Source organism: Petaurus breviceps, unplaced genomic scaffold, assembly GCF_028583685.1.
Source record: "Petaurus breviceps papuanus isolate PSGF00001 unplaced genomic scaffold, PetGlider_PUasm1.0 214, whole genome shotgun sequence".
Taxonomy (NCBI): Eukaryota; Metazoa; Chordata; class Mammalia; order Diprotodontia; family Petauridae; genus Petaurus; species Petaurus breviceps.
In genome coordinates, this window is record NW_027185863.1 from 24,218,874 (window position 1) to 24,238,797 (window position 19,924).

General features: G+C 36.8%; 1 pseudogene; it reads left to right on the top strand.

Annotated features, from left to right (window-relative positions):
• Positions 1–332: 332 nt before the first annotated feature.
• LOC138165642 (BTB/POZ domain-containing protein KCTD3 pseudogene) lies at positions 333–19,452 on the top strand (annotated as a pseudogene).
• The last annotated feature ends 472 nt before the right edge of the window (positions 19,453–19,924 follow it).

Here is a 19,924-nt window from a genome sequence, read left to right on the forward strand (position 1 = left end):
AAGATACCAGAGTAAAAAGAGGACTTCCACATGGCTCGCGCTTCTACCTCCTCCAATTCATGTAAAAATGACTCTAAACAAACTTTGGAGCTAGAGAACCCACAAAAGGACAGAGAGAAGCCAACCTTCAACTGAAGATATCCCAGCAGGCCAGCAGTAAGGGGCCAGTCCAGCACTCTGGGAGATGAACCCCTCCCTGACCTGGAGATTTTAGCTTAACAGTGACCACAGCATGCCGCCGGCTGGAGGGACTTCAAAAAACCAGCAGCTGTGGTTGTTTCCAGAATTATCAACCCATAGATGCCAAAGACAAAATGAGAGGTCAGTGTAGTATGGACTTTGGGAACCAGGACTTTGGGAGTGTAGTCCAGCTGTTACCCCCTGGAGGGAGAAATGGCTCACGTATAACTGCCATGAAGCTGCCACAACCTGACTGCTTCAGAGCTCCTGACCTGCAGATTGTAGGGGGACCAAGGGACCAGTCTGAGGGGTAATCATTATTGCTTTAACCTGCTTGGATATGGATTGCTATCTAGGATGGAGGTCCTGGGATGTGTGACCATTTTGCCAGAGACAGTGAAGGCTTATGAGAGGGCACCCAATGAATAGCTATGTCAGTTGAAGAAACCTCAGCATTTGGCACAAAGTTCCACTCTCCAGTAGCATAGTTCTACTGTGGCAAAAAGCTCAAAAGTCAAGTAATTGAATGGCAACATGAGCAAGAAAAGGAAGCAAAGCAAGCAGAACAATCCCAATTTACACTCTTATTTTGGGACAAAAAGGATCAAAGCATGGAACAGGAGGGATACAGCAAAGACAGAACTCCTGAACCAAAAGCATATAAGAAAAATATGAACTGGGTAGGTACATGCCATAGAGGAGTTTAAGAAGTGTTTTGAAAACCGAATAAGAGAAGTGGAGGAAAAATTTAAAAGAGAAATGAGATTGATGCAAGAAAATTATGAAATGATAGTCAATAATCTGACTGAAGAAAATTATACCTTAAAAAATAGACTAACTCAAATGGTAAAAGAGGTTTAAAAAGACAATGAGGAGAAGAATGACTTAAAAACCCAAATTTGCAAGATAGAAAAAAAGAATCTCAAAAGCTCTCTGAAGAGAATAATTCATTCAGAATTAGAGCGGAGCAAATGGAAGCTAGTGACTTTATGAGAAATGAAGATACTATTAAACATATCCAAAAAAAATGAAAAAATAGAAGGCAATGTGAAATATCTCATTGGAAAAACCACTGACCTGGAAAATAGATCCAGGAGAGGTAATTTAAAATTTATTGGACTACCTGAAATTCATGATCAAAAAAAGAACCTAGAAATTATCCTTCAAGAAATTATCAAGGAAAATTTTCCTGATGTTTAAGAACCAGAGGGAAAAATAGAGGTTGAAAGAATCCACCAATCACTTCCTGATAAAAATCCCCAAAAGAAACTTCATAGAAATATTATAGCCAGCTTCCAGAGTTCTTAGATCAAGGGAGAAAATATTGAAAGCAGCCAGGAAGAAACTATTTGAATGTTGTGGAAACACAATCAGGATAACACAGGATCTGGCAGCTTCTACACTGAGGGATCAAAGGGCTTGGAATATGATATTCTGGAGAACAAAGGAACTGGGATTAAAACCAAGATTCACCTACCTATCAAAACTTAGTATCATGTTTCAGGTGATAATATAGTCATTCAATGGAATAGAGGACTTTCAAGCATTCTTGAAAAAAACAGAATTGAATAGAAAAATTTGATAATTACAAGAAGTGAGAGAAGCATGAGAAGGTAAACAGGGAAAATAAATCATAAGGAACTTATCAAAGTTGAATTATTTATATTTCTACATGGAAAAATGATAACTTTAACTCATGAAACTTTCCCCAGTGTAAGAATAATTGATGGGAATATGTGTGTGTGTATGTATATGTGTATATGTATATGTGTATACATATTGTATACATACATATATATGTCTATATAGGAGGGTATATGGGCATATGAATACATATGTGAGTGTGTTTATATATGTGCACAGGTATACATAGACAGGACACAGGGCCAATTGAAAAGGGACAGATGATAATTAAAAAGTTAAATTAAGAGGTGAGAGAGTAATATAATGAGAGGAGATGGGGAGAAGAGACAGAATAGGGTAAACTATCTCATATAGAACAGGCAAGAGAAAACTAGTTTAATGGAGGGGAAGAATAAGAAGGCAAAAAGGAATGATTCAAACTTATTGTCATTGAATTTCACTTTGGGAGGGAATGACATACACACTATATAGGGTATCTCACCCTACAGGAGAGTAGTGGGGAAGGGGATGAGAGGGGGGATGGTGGAAAGTAGGGCAGATTGGGGGGAAGGGAAGTTGGAAGCATACACTTCCAAAAAGGGACCAGATCAAAGTAGAGAATAGAACAAGTATGTGTGGGGGCATGATAGGATGGAAGGAAATATATGTCTTTCACAATATGTCCACTATGCAAATGTTTTGCATAGCTACATATGTACAACTTATATTTAATTGCTTATCTTCCTAGGATGGGTGGGTGATGAGGGAGGAAGGGAAAGAATCTGGAATTCAGTGTTTGAAAATAAAATGTTTTATTTATTTATGTGTGTATGTGTGTGTGTGTGTGTGTGTGTGTGTGTGTATAAATTATTTTACATGTAACTGGGAAATAAGATATACAAGAACTGGGACATAGAGATCCACCATGTCCCACTGAAAAGTCAGAGGGGGGATGGAGGAAGACATGCTAGAGAGCAGATTGGGGGAGGTGATATTCAGTGGGATTCCTGTTTTGGTGTGATGGGTTGGGGAAAAATGGGGAGAAAATTTGTAGTTCAAAATCTTGTGGAAATGAATGATGTAAACTAAAAAATAAAAAGAGAGGGAAAAATAGTTTTTGTCTTGAACTTATCTTACCTGTTGACTGACTATTGAGAGGAAGCCACTGATGAGGATTCATGAACAGATCAATAAGGTAACTCTTTGTGCTTGTGAGAATTTTATGAATCTAAGATGTGAGTGTGAGAGCAACTTTGGATGAGGTAGCACAGAAGGGTATAATTGTAATCTGTACATAATTTAGATATTACAAAATCAGATGTGTATCTATGAGACTACCAAAGGTATTATCTTTTTTACATCATTTCTAACTAAAAAGTGTTCTTTTAAATAGTCTACTTTTTCCATTCCTTCCTCTACCTCTCTCAGAGAAAAGTTGCCCTTATAGTAACTTAAAAAAGTGAAAACAAGAAAAGAGAAAACTAAAAATAAAAATCCTGGGTATATATGCAATGTTCCATGTCCATGGGACTCCCTCTGGCACCACCACTATCACTTCTGCAAAGTAAGGATCTATTTTCTTCTATAACTTTTGGAAGAGAGATAATCTTATTCCTTTTAATTTTGGAGTTTTTACTTTTTTTGCTCATTCTTTCCATGTATAATTTTCTCATTGTTTAGATGTGTACTCATGTCTAACTCTGTGATTCATACATACAAATAATAAGGTGGGCCATGTCTAGTCAAGACTCTAACTGTGCTACCATGTCTGCAGGAAATAAAACAAATAAACATTACCATACTATTTATGGACATATATGGATATGTGCTTCTTTTACATACATTGTAAGTATCTTAAGAACTTCAGTCTTTTGCTATTCATTAAGTAATATTATGGGTAGCTAGGTGGCACAATGGAAACAGTGCTGGGCCTAAAGTCAGGAAGGATAATCTTTCTGAGTGAAAATCTGTCCTCAGACACTTATTAACTGTGTGACCCTGGGTAAGTCACTTAACGTTGCTTGCTTCAGTTCCACATCTGTTGAGCTAGAGAAATAAATGACAAATCAATAAACATTTATTTCTTAATTCTGAGTTCTAAATACTTTCCCTCTTTCCTCCCCCACCACCATTCCTTGAAAAGACAAGCAAAAGATATAAATTATACATCTGAGGAAAGCTAGGTGGCATAGTGCATAGAGTGCCAGTTTTCAAGTCAGGAACATATACGTTTAAGTCTAGTTTCAGACACTTATCAGCTCTGTCACTCTGGGCAAGTAACTTAAGCCTGTTTGCCACAGTTTCCTCATCTCTAAAATGAGCTGGAAAAGGAAATGGTAAATAAGTCCAGTATCTTTGCCAAGAAACCCCCAAATGGGGTCACAAAGTATTAACCTGACTGGAAAAGGACTGAACAAGAAGCAATACAGCATCTTGGCACATCACCCCAAACAACTTACATTATCTCAGGTCTTGAAAATAGGATTACAGATGTATTATGCACATAAAATGTGTAAGTATATATTTACTTAATTATAAAATCACAGGCACACACATTTATGTTATATATATATATACAAATCTATAAATGTATGTGTATATGTGCTTGTGTGTATATGTATGTATATATGTGTGCATATATATTTATAAATTTACATTTGAGGAAGTAAAATTAGTAAATGAGAGTTCATCTAAAAACAATTGGAATTAAGAAAGTAGCTTTAACAGTTTATGACAGTAAATCTTATATAACACCTAATAGCCAAGACATACACAGAAGGAATCCATGGTCAAGAGAGGCTGAAAAAAAGAGCAAACATAGAGAAATCGTATTTGAGACTGAATGAAGGCTGACAGTTGGGGAGAAAGTCATTGGAAAATAAGGTAGGACAATAAAGTTAGATGCTGATCACAGAATCCCATTAAACCTCTCAAATGCTGGAGCGAACTCATCCATTTCATGGATTCAACCATCATCACTATGTAGATGGTTTGCAGATCTACTTATCCAGCCCTAAACTCACATCTACTCTCCAATTGTTTATTGGACATTTTAACTTAGATGTCCAATTGACTCCAAATTTCTTTCCCTCTGAAATATTTACTTTTCTTAAATTTCTCCATTACTCTTGAGATCACCATCCTTATAGTCACCAAGACCTGCAACATGTGTCATTCATCAATACTAAAGTACATATTTGACCAAGTCAGCACACTATTAAAAATTTTTCAGTGGCTCTCTATTTCTTCCTTCTTCCATATACAATTCTTTTTGGGTATATAATGTGACTCCTTGTAATGTAATGCCAAGCAAAGGCAACTTCCCAAGGTTCAAAATTCCAGCATAGGTGCTCTCCATTTTATTCAGTGACAAATTAAGAACAGATAGAATCAAAATTTAATGTCATTCAAAATACAGCATTTACAAAGTGTGATTAAATAATCTCCAAGTACTACCTGATTTAATCAAGTACTTCTCCACTATGGACATTAGCTTCATTTAATCAATCACAAAATCCCTCTTCTAAATACTACTCCACCCCTAGGCTCTACCTTCATTTAGTCCATCACAAAGCCCCTGTTCTCAAATGGATATTAGTTTCCAATCATAAGTAAAGTACAGTCATTTGTTCAATCACAGAGCACAAAAAGGTCAAAAGTTCCCCACCCTTGGATCATAATTGAATCTACCCCAGAGTTACAACAAGCTTAAGCACAGAACTTAATGCCCAAATGGAGGCATTTTCTTCATCTTGACAAGAGGCAAGTTCTCAGCAATCTTTGTTCCTGGGGAGACAAAGCTTAGCAAGGCCACAAGATACATTGCCAGTCTCTTCATTAATCCATTCTCTATCTGCAGAACAGTCCTAGGACCCCTGAAAACATTAGCAAAACCCCCTTCCAGGATTTCTGTAAACATACAACAAGAAAATCCTTCTTCAGGGCTTCTGAACAAACAGCAGGCTTCCAAGACTTCTGCAACAACAGCACTGTCCTTCACCAGTGGACAGAATTCACTCTCTGTGTGCAGAACAGTCTTAGGAGCTCTGAACCAACAGCAAGGTTCCAACATTTCTGCAACAACAGGACTGTCTTTCACCAGTGGACAAATCTGGCAAAACAACATCAAAACAGACAGATAAAGTACCAGCATAAAAACCATGTCTCCTCAGTCCTTGGCAGCTCTGGGTGGCAGCTCTCAAAAGTCCTGGGCAATTCAAAGTGGCCCTCAGCAATCCTCTCAGTCTCTCTCTGCCTCCAAGGTTCAAAAAGTTCTGCCTCTCTTTTTTCTTGTGTCTCTCTAAATTTACGTCATCAGTTCCTCCCAGTTCAGCACTCTCTTTTCACATCAACAAGTCCATACCACAAGTGGGATTAACAAGCTCTGGGTTTTAACACAATCAATTTGAAAACCAAGCTAATACAGGGGGATCTTTATTTTCAATTACTATCACACTCCTTCCTACTTCTCTTATATTTTTATACTCTATTTGCTTTATGTATCCAAAACCTTGGCTTCATTCAAGTCTTAGCTAAAATCCTACCATCTGCAAAAGGACTTCACCTTTTTATCACCTCATAATAAAGTATGTGTGTATTTCTGTGTATAACTGTTTTGTTGTCCCCCTAACCAGAATATGAGATCCTTAAGAGTAGCAATTAAATTTTCCCTTTCTGTGTATCCCCTGCAAGTTGCTCAGTACTTGGTGCATATTACTTGCTTAATAAATATGTGTTTTTCTTTTTTTTTCTACTCTCAGGATACAAGATGGCACAGAAAGCAGTGAATTCTTCTCACTCTCCCTTTTTGACCTCTAAAAACTCAGAAAATATCACACCAGGAAAAAATCTTGGACAAGTGGAGCAAGAAGAAAGACAGAGTGAAGCAGTCTTTGAGCCTGGGAGGCTTGGGGAATCAATGGGAAAGGTGCCTCTTGCTCTGGTGGAAGGGAAGCAGTATGGGATGGGAAGCTGCCCAGCAACTCAGAGTAAGTCCAACTTCAACAAACCAGTGGGAGATCCTGAGCCCCTTGGTGGTGGAGCACGATTTAGGGAATTATTATGGGGACAGGGAAGATCAAAACACAAATTCAGAAAAGAAAAATATTGTCATTATACCCACATCTGAAACTTTGAAGGGAAATATGATCTGGTCTTGTAATGCGAATGTAAATTTTAAAGATCTTCCCTGCCCCTAGGCTAAAGTGCACCAGAAGCCTGGGGAGGGAGGCTTGTTTTTCAGTAGATACTTTTTGATTGGCCAGTGGGTCAAAAAGGTTGTTACATTCTCTGAGCCAGGAGAAGGCTATATAAGCACTGATGTGTAGCTTTGTTTTGGGACTCACTTTGAGAAGTGTTCTGTGATTTGATCTGAATTCTGGGAAGCCGTTGTTGAGAGTCCCCCGGCTTTGAAAAACCCAGAATGTGGAAACCCAGATGTTGACTGGGTATGGATGTAATGGTTGGGCAGTTTGGAAATCTGTCTACTTGATGTTTCTGTCTTGATAATTATGCCTGTAAACTTTGAGGTTCAGGGTGCTGACCTTTTCTCCTGAACAAGGTAAACGATATATGTCTGACTGATTAAAGTAAGCTTGTTAACCCATTTTGAGTTGCTTTCCTTTAACAAAGCAGATCCAAGAACCTGTGGTAGCTGCAAACCCTGAGGACGCTTGGGGTGCTTGCTGCTACAGGTCTCAACCCCAAAAAAAGCCTTCTTGGAAGAGCTCGAGAAGGATTTTAAAGTAACATAGGAGATAGAAGAAAAATTGGAAAAGAAATAAGAGGTCTGCAAGAGAGAGTCAAGAGCTTAGAAAAGGAAGACAAAAATTGACTTTAAAAAACAAGTCTTTAAAAAAATAAAATTAGTTGTAGACTAGGTGGTGCAGTGAATAGAGCACCAGCCCTGGAGTCAGGTAGACCTGAGTTCCAATCTTAACACTTAACACTTACTATCCTTGTGGCCCTTCATACATCACTTAACTCCAATTGCCATGTCTTTTCCCCTCCAAAAAGCAAAATAAAATAAAGTAAAATAAAATTGGCCAAATAGAAATGCAATGGGGATAAGCTAGAAGCATTAACACTAAGAACATGAGTGAAACAAAGATGTCTATTATCACCACTGTCATTCAATATTTTACTAGAAATGTTAGTTTAAGCAGCAATAGAAGAAAAAGAAATATAAGGAATTAGAATGAGCAAAGAAAGAACAAAGCTATCACTCTTTGCATATGATATGATGGTATACTTAGAGAATCCTAGAGAATCGAGTAAAAAACTAATTGAAATAAACAACTTTAGCTAAGCTGCAAGTAGAAAATAAAACCATACACACCATCAGCATTTCTATACATTACTAACAAAACCCAAAATCAAGAGAAAGAAAGTGAAATTCCATTTAAAATAATTGTAATCAATATAAAATATTTAGGAGTCTACTTCCCAAGAGAAACTCAGAAACTATATGAAATCAATTATAAAACACTTTTCCCACCAATAAATTCAGATATAAATAATTGGGAAAATAACTATTACTAATAGGGTTGCTGAACAAATACAATAAACATGACAATTCTACCCAAATTTATTTATTTATTCAGTGACATATCAAACAAATTACCAAAAATATTTTATAGAGCTAGAAAAATAATAATAAAATTCATCTGAAAAAAATATAGTCCAGAATACCAAGGGAATGAATGAAAAGAAAGAAGGTGGCTGTATAGCCAAGCATGAGCAGCTCTCCAGAGGACTGTTGCTGTGAAAAGCTTTAAGGTTCTGATCACATAGTATAGTGATGACTGACTTTATAGACTGGGCTTCCCTCATCAATGCAAAGTTATAAGACACCTTCAAAGGACTCATGATGGAAAATGCTGTTTACATCCAGAGAAATAATTGTGTCGTCTGATTGCTGATTGAAACAAACTGCTTAATTCCTTTTTATCATTTTGTTGTGTTTTCTTTCTTCTTTCTTGTTATTTATTCAATTGGTTATAATTCTTCTTTACAACTTGAATAATGTTTAATATCAAGGTATATGTAGAACCTATATCAGATTACATGCTACTTTGGGGGTTGGGGAAAGAGGAGAGGGAGAGGATTGAAAAAAAATTGGAATTCGAAAACTTGTGGAACCGAATGTTGTAAACTAATAGTAAATACATATATTTTTAAAAAAGAAAATGACAACAATGAGACAACTTACCAAAACTTGTGGCATTTAGTCAAAGCAGTACTTAGGGGAAATTTTATATCTATAAATGTGTACATCAATAAAAGAAAGAAAGGAGATCAATAAAGTGGTCATCCAACTGAAAAAATAAAAGAAACTACAAAAAGAACAAAATGTAAATCCCAATTAAACACTAAAATGGAAATTCTAAAAATAAAAGGACAGATTAATAACATTCAATTTAAAAAATTAAAATAAACCTAGCAACAGATTTTATGGTAAAGCACAATAAAATAGAAAAAAATATTAATTAATTTGCTTATGAAATGAAGAAAACCAAATAAGAGTCATTAAAAATCAAAATTATAAATGTACCATCACTGAAGATGAAATTAAAACTATTATTAGTATTTATTTGCCCAGTTAAATGGTAGCAAAACTGACAAACTATGTGAAATGGATGAATATTTGCAAAAACATAAATTTTCCAGTGTAACAGAGAAAGGACTACAATACTTACATAACTCTACCTTAGAAAGAGAAATTGAAGAGACAATAAATGCACTCCCTAAGGAAAAAAAAATGTAATGGAAGAGATAGATTTATATGTGAATATTACCAAACATTTAAGAAACAATTAATCCTAATACCATAAAAACTATTTGGGAAAATAGATCAAAAGGAGTTTTTTTTTAACTTCTTTTATGACACACATATGGTCCTTATGACCATATCATTGTAAAGGGAATGTAAATTTTTAAGATCTTCCCTGACCCTAGGTTAAAGTGCACCTGGAGCCTGGGGTGGGAGGCTTGTTTTTCAGTAGATACTTCTTGATTGACCAATGAGTCAATAAGGTTGTTACTTTCTCTGAGCCAGGAGAAGGCTATGTAAGCCCTGATGTGTAGCTTTGTTTTGGGGCTCATTTTGAGAAGTGTTCTGTGATTTGATCAGATGAAACTCTGGAAAGCTGTTGTCCAGAGCCCCCCGGCTTTGAAACCCAGATATTGTTTGGTATGGATGTAATGGTTGGACAGTTTGGAAATCTGTCTACTTGATCTGTTTTTGTCTTGCTAATTCTGTCTGTATACTTTGAAGTTCAGGGTGCTGACCTTTTTCCCCTGAACTAGGTGAATGATACATATCTGACTGATTAAAGTAAGCTTGTTAACCCATTTTGAGTTTCTTTCCTTTATCAAAGCAAATCCAAGAATCTGTGTTGGCAGTGACCCTGAGGATGCTTGGGGTGCTTGCTGCTACAATCATGGAACAGAAACATTGAAATAAAATTTTTAAATTTCCCTCATGAAGAATAATACAACAATTTTAAATAAAATACTAGCAAGGTGATTACAGCAATATATTACCATGATCATACAATATAACAAGGTGGGATTTATACCAGGAATGCAGAATTGGTTCAATATTAGGAAAACTGTCAGCCTACTTGAGCATATCAATAACAAAAAAAGAAAAAAATTATACACTTATGTCAATAGATGTAGAAAAAGTTTTTGAAAAAAATACAACACCCATTAATATAAAAAAGACTTCAAATCATAGAAATCAAAGGAGTATTTCTTTAAAAGACAACTAGTATCTATTTATAGTAGCATTTTAAGTAATTTCTGAAATGTGAATAAAATTGGAGTTTTCCTTTAAGGTTAATAAGAAGCAATGATGTTAGTTATTACCACTATTATTCAATATCATAGAAATGTTAGCTATAAGCAATAAGAGAAAAAATGGGAAATGTGATAACAAAGCTACTATAATTGCAGATGATAGAAAGGTATATTTAGAAAACCCTAACGAATGAAGTAAAATGTGTTGAAACAATTAACAACTATAGTAGAGTTGAAAAATATAAAATAACTAACATTAATCATCAAAATTTTATATACTATCAAGAAAACCCAGGTGGAAGATATAGAAAAATTCCATTCAAAAATTTTATATGCTATATGAAATACTTGGGATTCAGCTTTCCAAGACAAATCCAAGGATTATGAAATTGCTACACAAAACTTTTCACACAAGTAAGGACATTTCCAAACAACAGGAGAAATATTAATTGTTAGTGTGTAGACCAATGCAATAATATGAGAATCAATAATAAATAAAATAATCATAATAAAACGTCAATTCTACCTAAGTTAATTTACATTTTACCACTATTTTAATCAACCTACCAAATAATTATTTTATAGGGCTAGAAAAATAATAAGATAAATTTGGAAGAGAAAAGGTAAAGAAAATCAATGAAAAAATATAAAGTAAGACACTCTAGTAGTACCAGATTTCAAACTATACTATAAAGGGTATAATTATGAAACAAATAAGACATACAGTGGTGTTTCAGTGGAATAGATTTAAGTAGATGATACATTTAGCAGTCAGTTACAATTATAATGTAGTGTTTTACAAACCCAAAGGTCCAAGTTTCTGGGGCAAAACCTCACCATCTGATAAAAAAAAATGTTGTGAAGACTGGAGAGCACATTGCCAGAAACTAGGTATGGCCAAATATCTCATAAAGTAAGATATGATCAAAACTGATAAATGATTTAGATACAAAAGATCAAATAAGTAAAGTGGGAGAGAATGCTAAGATGTGTCTGTTGAATTTATGGATAAGGGAAGAGTTTATGAACAAATAAAAGATAGAGTTGTAGCAGCAAACACCCTAGCATATCCAGGATGGCTGCTAGCACAGGTTCTTGGATCTGCTTTTCTAAAGGAAAGCAACTTAAAATGGGTTAATAATCGTATTCTAATTAATCAAACATTTATTATGTACCTATTTCAGGGGAAAAAGTCAGCACTCTGAACTTCAGAGAATACAAATAGAAGTTTAAACAGAAAATAACACAATTCAGCAGACAGGGCTTCCATCTATCTGACCATTACATACATACCTAGTTAGTTACCAGAAAGGGAAGCACCAATATATGGGATTTCAAAGGCAGGAACTCAACATCTGCCCAGAGTCTTATCTGGCCAAATTATACAACTGCTCCCCAAGTGAGTCCCAGAGCAAAACCTCATATCAGGGTACATATAGCCTTCTCCTGGCTCAGAGAATGTCACAACCCTCTTGACCTAGTGCCCAATCACAAAGTACCAAGGTGTGGGCATTCCTGAAAAACAAGCCTCCTGCCACAAGCTCCATGTGACCACATTCAGACTATTAGGGGGCAGAGTATATTTTCAAATCAGGGAAGGTTCTCAGAGTCACTTAAGCCTATCAAGGGGTCAAGGGGCAGGGACGATCTTCAGATTCCATTGCATTTGGCCCTAAGATCTTTCATGCTCATGACATAGGCAACCTTCATCTGAATTAACATTAACATCTCTTAAGTACAACAAAATCCCCACAAAATAGATACATCACATTTGCAAGATACATAACATAACAACTCATTGCCAGTGTCCATAGGGCCTTAAACAAACACAAAGTACAAAATATCATAAACCCCTCAATTCAAAACAAACATGTCCAAATAAAGTTCTCTTGGGGGTGTGTCCTTCCCCCCACATTGCTCTTGCAGGTTTCCTTTTGGCACTTCCAGGTTCAGGTTCTAATGAGTCTTAACACTGCTCCAGCCCCTGCTTCCAAGTCCTGCAACATGACTGGGCAACAAAAGCAACAAGGTGGGGTCCTTGAGGTTTCATGGCACTTCACCCCACCCCCCTTAGACATAACCCCATCCTCCCCCCAGGTCCCAAACTGTGGAATGCAGCAAGAAAACACATTGAGTGCTCCTGCTTTGCTGCACAGTCCAAATCTTGTCCTGTGGCTGAATTCCAAATTCTTGGGTTCTTCCCCTTCCCTCAGGAGGCAGCTGCTCCTGGCTCCTACTCCAAACCCGATGCAGGCAGATTACCATTCCTGCTCTCACCTCATCATTTAAGTCAGCATGCAGGAAGTTCTGTGCTCCTGTTTCATGGCTCCATAGTCACAGCTACTACAACTGGGAAACAAACAATTATCCCAGCCCACATACTTTCCTTTTGGTTTGCAGATCCTGTTCATGATGCCATTTGTAGCAGCAAACACCCTAGCATACCCAGAATGGTGGTTAGCATATTTTTTTAGCTTTTTCTAAAGGAAAGCAACTCAAAATGGGTTAACAAATTTACTTTAATCAATCAAACATATACCATTTTCCTAATTCAGGGGGTAAAATCATCACCCTGAACTTCAGAGAATGGGTGAAAGTAGTCAATATGGGGAACTTATGGCAATACATCATGCTATCAAAATAGAACAAGGACAGTGTCACATATTCACCAATTCATGGGTGATAGCTAATGGTTTAGCTACATGGATGCCCACGTGGAAAAAAATAAAATTGGGAAATTTAAGGGGAACAAATTTGGGGCAAAGAATTCTTGGAAGATATCTGGAACATGTCTGGTTACTGATTTGTCAGTTTTTCATGTGGATGCTTATGTGGCCCTCATCATGACAGAACATGAGTACAATTCTCATGCTGATCAACTGGAGAAGACTGCTACTGAATCTATTGTCCCTACTTTGACAACAACTGATGATCTGGTATTAGTAAAATGCATACACTAAACTGCCGGCCAGTTAGGGGCTTAGGCCACACACTGCTGGGCACAAGATCGAGGTATTTGTATCTAGCATTCACTACTAAAACAGAGAGCAGAAAAAAAAACATCATATATGTCAATTGGACAAGAAGTGAACTGCTCCTCAGGTAGTAATCACAGAAATAGCAAGAGGAAAGGTCTCAGCCCAAATCTGGCAAATAGATTATATTGGTCCACTACCATAAGATAAAGGATGCAGATTTATATGTACTTGTGTTGACACCTATCCAGGTACACTAGTGGCTTGACTTTACAAGAATGTAACCCAGAAAAAAACCTTTAAAACTCTAGATCTCCTAAGTCTATATTATGGAACCCCAGTGCAGATTCAAAGTGACAATGGGTCCCATTTCAATGGTAATGAAATGAAGAGGTATTATATACTAAACTATATAGAATGGATACATCATATTTCACATTATCCATAAGCATATGGGTTAACTGAAAGAATGAATGGATTATTGAAAGAACAGTTAAGTAAATTAAGTTCCAATAATTCATATCAACATTGGAAGGATAATTTTTTCATGACTTTATGTAATTTGAAAAGTAGACTATTGGAAGGAAGTACACCTGTAGCCAGAATGATGACCCCAAATCTGTAAATTAGAAAACAACAAACAAATAAGATCCCAAATATTGAGTGCTGGATTTTGAGGCCAGATGTCCCAGCTTCATATCCAGGAAACCCTGGTTTGGTGGGGTATGATTTACATTGTCTAGAGGACTTTTTGACTGGACAGAAAAGAAACAAGAAAAATCTCTACTGGAATATGCATAAGAATCCCTAAAAATCACTTTGGACAGATTTTACCCAAATCAGGATTAGCAGCTCAAGGAATACATATATTAGCTGGAATAATAGATTCTAATTATCAAAGAGAAATTATTGTGACATTCCATAATTTAGGTGAAGAGCCCATGCAGATTTGTAAAAATGATAGGATAGTTCAAGGTATTATCATTCCTTGTAAAACAATACCACTTATAAAAAACTGACCCTTCTAGAATAACTGTCAGAGGAACTAAGGATTTGGTTCTACTGATAGAATGAAATTGGGAGCTAAAGTATGGGTAAAACAGGAGCCAGATGATGTTCCAAAGGCTTCGGAGATTATAGCACATGGGAAGGATAACACTGTAAGTATTGTTTATTCAGGAGAAGATGATTACAAAATTGTTCCCTTAACTCATATATTCCACCTTGAGTGAGGCTACAATAGTGGGATCATGGACTCCAGTAGCATGGCTGATCCTATATCTAGCTTGTTTCTGGTTATTGTCTCCTTATTACTTCTTGGATTTTTTCTGTTCAGGTTGGTTGCTAGATTTGTTTCCACAGGCTTGGTACTCTCCACCTGTAGATCCCTGATAAGTTAAGCTGGACAATATCCACAACTGTTATGTGTCACCCCTGGACTTGGCATCAAGCACATCCCAAATGCTGGCTAAAGAACTGACCTCTCAAATGGGACCCCTTGGGACAAGGACAGCTCTGCGTCTAATTTCAGCAGCAAGTACCATGAAAGAAGAGACCTTTGCAACTCACTCTAAGATTTTGTGTTCCCATTTGTTTGGGGGGGGGATGATGGGGAGCTTGTGCTCAAGCCCCACCCTAAAATATTGTTTTCTGTGTATGGTGTCCTATCCTTCTTATATTGTTATAAAATTATGTGGACACCAGTTACTCCTAAAACTCCTATTAACCTATGTAAAGAAATGTATTGTTAATGTATTTTTGCCAAGTAAGGGACATGAAAGATTTTTTGGCCAAATGTTATGGTAATGGTATTTGAAGATCTTCCATGCCCCTTGAACTTGCTGACATAGCATGAAGGAGCCAGAGCTGAATAGGAAATGGGCTGGAAACAGTGTGGTGACTGGAATTGGCAGTGGTGGTGGTGCAAACTCCTTTTTTTAGCCAGGAAGAATTTCTGCTGGGGATTCCAGCTGCGGACTGCAAGGGACAGGAACTACAGGGTGGTGATGGGGGAAGGGGGGACAGAGCTGCTGGAAGTGAGCTGTGTGAAGGCCAAGCAATAACCACCAATGAGGAGAGGGGGATCTTTACCTGAGGTAGCCTGTTTGTTTTGAAGGCTTGAGAATGTGGGTGTTTCTTAGGTTGGCTAGGTAGCACAGTGAATTGAGCACTGGCCCTGGAGGCAAGAGTACCTGAGTTCAAATTTGGCTGCAAACACTTAATAGAAAAACTAGCCATATGATTGATCTTGGGCAAGTCAAACTTCAATTACCCTCCAAAAAGGAGAGAGAGAGAGAGAGAGAGAGAGAGAGAGAGAGAGAGAGAGAGAGAGAGAGAGAGAGAGAGAGAGACAGAGAGAGAGAGAGAGAGAGAGAGACAGAGAGAGAGAGAGAGAGAGAGAGAGAGAGAGAGAGAGAGACAGAGAGAGAGAGAGAGAGAGAGAGAGAGACAGACAGACAGACAGACAGACAGAGAGAGACAGACAGACAGAGAGAGACAGACAGACAGACAGAGAGACAGAGAGACAGAGAGAGAGAGAGACAGAGAGAGACAGAGACAGAGAGAAACAGAGAGAGACAGAGAGAGAGAGAGACAGAGAGAGAGAGAGACAGAGAGAGACAGAGAGAGAGATACAGAGAGAGAGAGACAGAGAGACAGAGAGAGACAGAGACAGAGACAGAGAGGCAGAGAGAGAGAGAGAGACAGAGAGACAGAGAGACAGAGAGAGACAGAGACAGAGACAGAGAGAGAGAGACAGAGAGAGAGAGAGACAGAGAGAGAGACAGAGAGAGAGAGACAGAGAGAGAGAGAATGTGGGTATTTACTGTATTAATTACATGTGCCAACTCAGTGGCCACTGTGATGGCTTTGACTTTCTGGTTTTGGGACTCAGGTTTCTGGTATTTGAATAAATGTTCTAGGTATGTCCCCCATGTAGAAAGCCTGTTACATTTTGTGATTAACAACCATATGAGCATATTTATAGTTACTGTAGGAATTATGAATACTGCATTGTTGATATAAGAGTGTATCATGATAAGTTAAAGGAATAATTTTGATATCTGAAATTAAAAAGGATTTTTCACAACCAAGTCAAGTGGAGTCAAAATTTAAAAGAAAAGATGAAATGGTGGTTAGAGGATATTACAGCAAAGTTCTATGATAAAGGTCTGATTTCTCAAATGTTTAGGAAATTTCTACACAATTTATTAAAATTATTTTTATAAAAATTATAAAATACACATCATTCTCCAATTGATAAATGGTCAAAGGCTATAAACAGGCTATTTTCAGAAGAAATCAAAGCTATCAATAGTTACATAAAAATGCTTGAAATAGCTATTGATTAGAGAACTGCAAATTAAAACAACTCAGAGATATCACCTGACACCTATAATATTGGCTAAGGTAGGAGAAATAGAAAATGATAAGTGCTGGAGGGGATGTGGATAAATACACTAATAAACTGTTGCTGAAGTTGCAAACTGGTTCATACAATCTAGAGAACAACTGCTACATCTGTATCACAAAGAGAGCCAAGAAAACGCAAAAAGACCAGTTTATAGCCACTCTTTTTTCTGTTGGCAAAGAATTTGAAACTGAGGGGATACCTATAACTGTAAATGGTAGAACAAGTTGTGATATATGATTGTGGTGGAATACAATTTTTTGTATAAGAAATGGTGAGCAAGATGGTTTTAGAAAAACTTTGAAAGGTTTAAATGAACTCATATAAAGTGAAGTCAGCAGAACCAGGAGAACATTGTATACAGCAATGGCAATATTTAAAGGATAATCAAGTGCCTGCATTAGGTACTCTGATCAAGACAATGATCCAAGAAAACTCCAAAGAACCCATCATGAAAAATGCTATCTACCCCCAGAGAGAAAATTGATGATGTCTGAGTACAGATTGAAGCATGTTTTTTTTAAATTTTTTTAAAATAAAAAAATTAGTCGTGTGTGTTTTCTTTTGCCCTTTCTCTTTAGAACTGGACAAAAGGCAGTTAGACTGAAATTTCCTGTGGATCTATGAAAGGTGTTTATAGCAGCTGGCCATCACAACTGGATAGTAGCTGGATATGTCCATTTTGTTGTTTGTTACAGAATCAAAGAATCTTCTGAATGGCAGCAGGTGTGTTTTCAAGTACCTATTGAATTGTTCTATTGAAGAAATGACTTTGAATGCAAAAGTTCTTGGAGATCCACTTGGAGATAAAGGTAAGACTGTTTTTGCCTCAGAAACTATTATTATTCTATACTATTCTATTATTCAAGATGGAGGCAGTGGTGGTGAAAAAGGAGTTTTCAGAAGTTGCTGTAGATGCTCTCTTCTTCATTGGTAACCAGTTGGTGCCCCAAATAATATAGGAAAAGTGGGAGTGTGGAATGCTGTAACTCAACACTGACAGGTTCAAGATGTTGTTCCTATTACTAGCTATGATACTGCTGGATCATTCCTGCTGATTGATTGTAACAATAGATCAATATATTATATAGATTCACATAATTTTTTCTCATGATCCTTCAAATGATGCTCTGATTGTCTACCTCACACATAAAACAAGTGTCAGTGGTAACTGGACTGAGATTGTCCATGGTACAAATTATGTAGCTTTAAGAGTAATTGTACAACACCCAAAAATAGTTGGCTCTGGCCCTCATCTTTTTCAGACAATCACAATTCACCTACTGTTACAAAGATCAAAAGATCATGCTCTCAGAAAAGCACCTTGTATCCATCTATGCTGATAATATTCACATATGGACATGGAAAGTAACACAATTCTGAGGAATGGTTTCCACACAAACAAGTTCTACTCCTTTTGCATCATTTAAGATATTGTTTTTGGAACAGACAGAGAATCATGGTAGTTACTCTACTGGAAATGATATAGGACCTTTTGGAGAGAGAGATGTTTAACAAGTGTTTATAAAAAAAAATCATTCTTATCACAAATATGCTTCTACCTACTGAAAAAACAATGCATGAGATCCAAGCTGTTGATTATACCACCATTTCGTCATTTACTGTGAGAGAATGTGAAGGATCCAGTAAGATGGGATCAAGGTCACACCATTATTTATTCATCAGACACACAAACGACAACATTAAATGTAGGATTTAACCACTGCCATGGATATACTTAATAATAGTGAAGATAAGAATGTGTGTGTGGGGGGGGGTGCAATTGAAGAGGAACTACTTAAATTACTGGATTAGTGTGACCTGAGCATATCTTGATGTGCTACTCCTAATATCAGCCCAACAACTTCTGTAGTTCAGCATAGCCATTTCTGTGTGAATAGAATTCAAGCTTTAAAGTGCTGCACCATGAAACCATCCATGAAATAACTACTGCCAGGTTGGTGAGGCCTTATAGAGAAAGTCCTTTATTAGCAAGGGCAAGGAGGTCTGAGAGCTTTCACAGTTACAAAGACTTCCAAACTTTTAATTTGAACAGAAATTCAGTGGGAAAAGTCCCTGAAAATAGTCTCTTTCCAGTACAGGGAAAAATGAAGTGGGCAGCAGGGGAGTGCTTTATCTCTGAAAAAAAAGGCTCCTGGAACAGATGCAAATACTTCAAGAGAATTAGATGGTATAATTGAAGATCAGAAAATAGGTAAAGTTTGGGCAGTAACCTAAAAAAAGAGGATCTAAGGATGAAATTGAAAGCAATGTAGAGATAAAGAAGAAAGGTGGATTTGAAGGAGGGTGGTTCCTTGAAAGAAAGAAAGTTCCTCACCTGCCATCATCACCAAGTTCTTCAGATGAAGGGACTGACTCACCTGGTACAGCATCACCATCACATACAAAGACCACTCCATTCATAAGAAAAGTAACTCTTCTGATCAGGATTACAGCTTATGAGAAACATCAGGCAGTATGGACAATTATGTCATTGAAATTTGATGAAAGTTAATTTAACAGTATTTCAATGCTGTTAATTTTTACACTGAAACTTTATAGATTACAATGGGTTTCATTTCAGTATTTAAAAATATGGTAACTGTAAATTTAAAAGATATCAAACATTTGTTTGAGGATGCTATGCTTATTACAATTCCAGTATAGTTGATGTGAAGGTTAAAAAAATGTTATTGAATCTCTTGGATAATAGGTTTGAGAAGTTGCCATCTACCCTTTGCCTGAGGCCTTTAATTGAGCAGGAACCTACTGGCTTCATAGGCAGCCAATACCACTTTTGTATAACATTTATTATTGGGATTTTTGCATGACATTTAGTTTTTTCTAAAGTTATTTCTTTATAGTTTGTACCTCATGCTTTCAGTTCAGCCCTCTAATTCTAAATGCAAGTCTTATTCAACCATTCGCATATTTG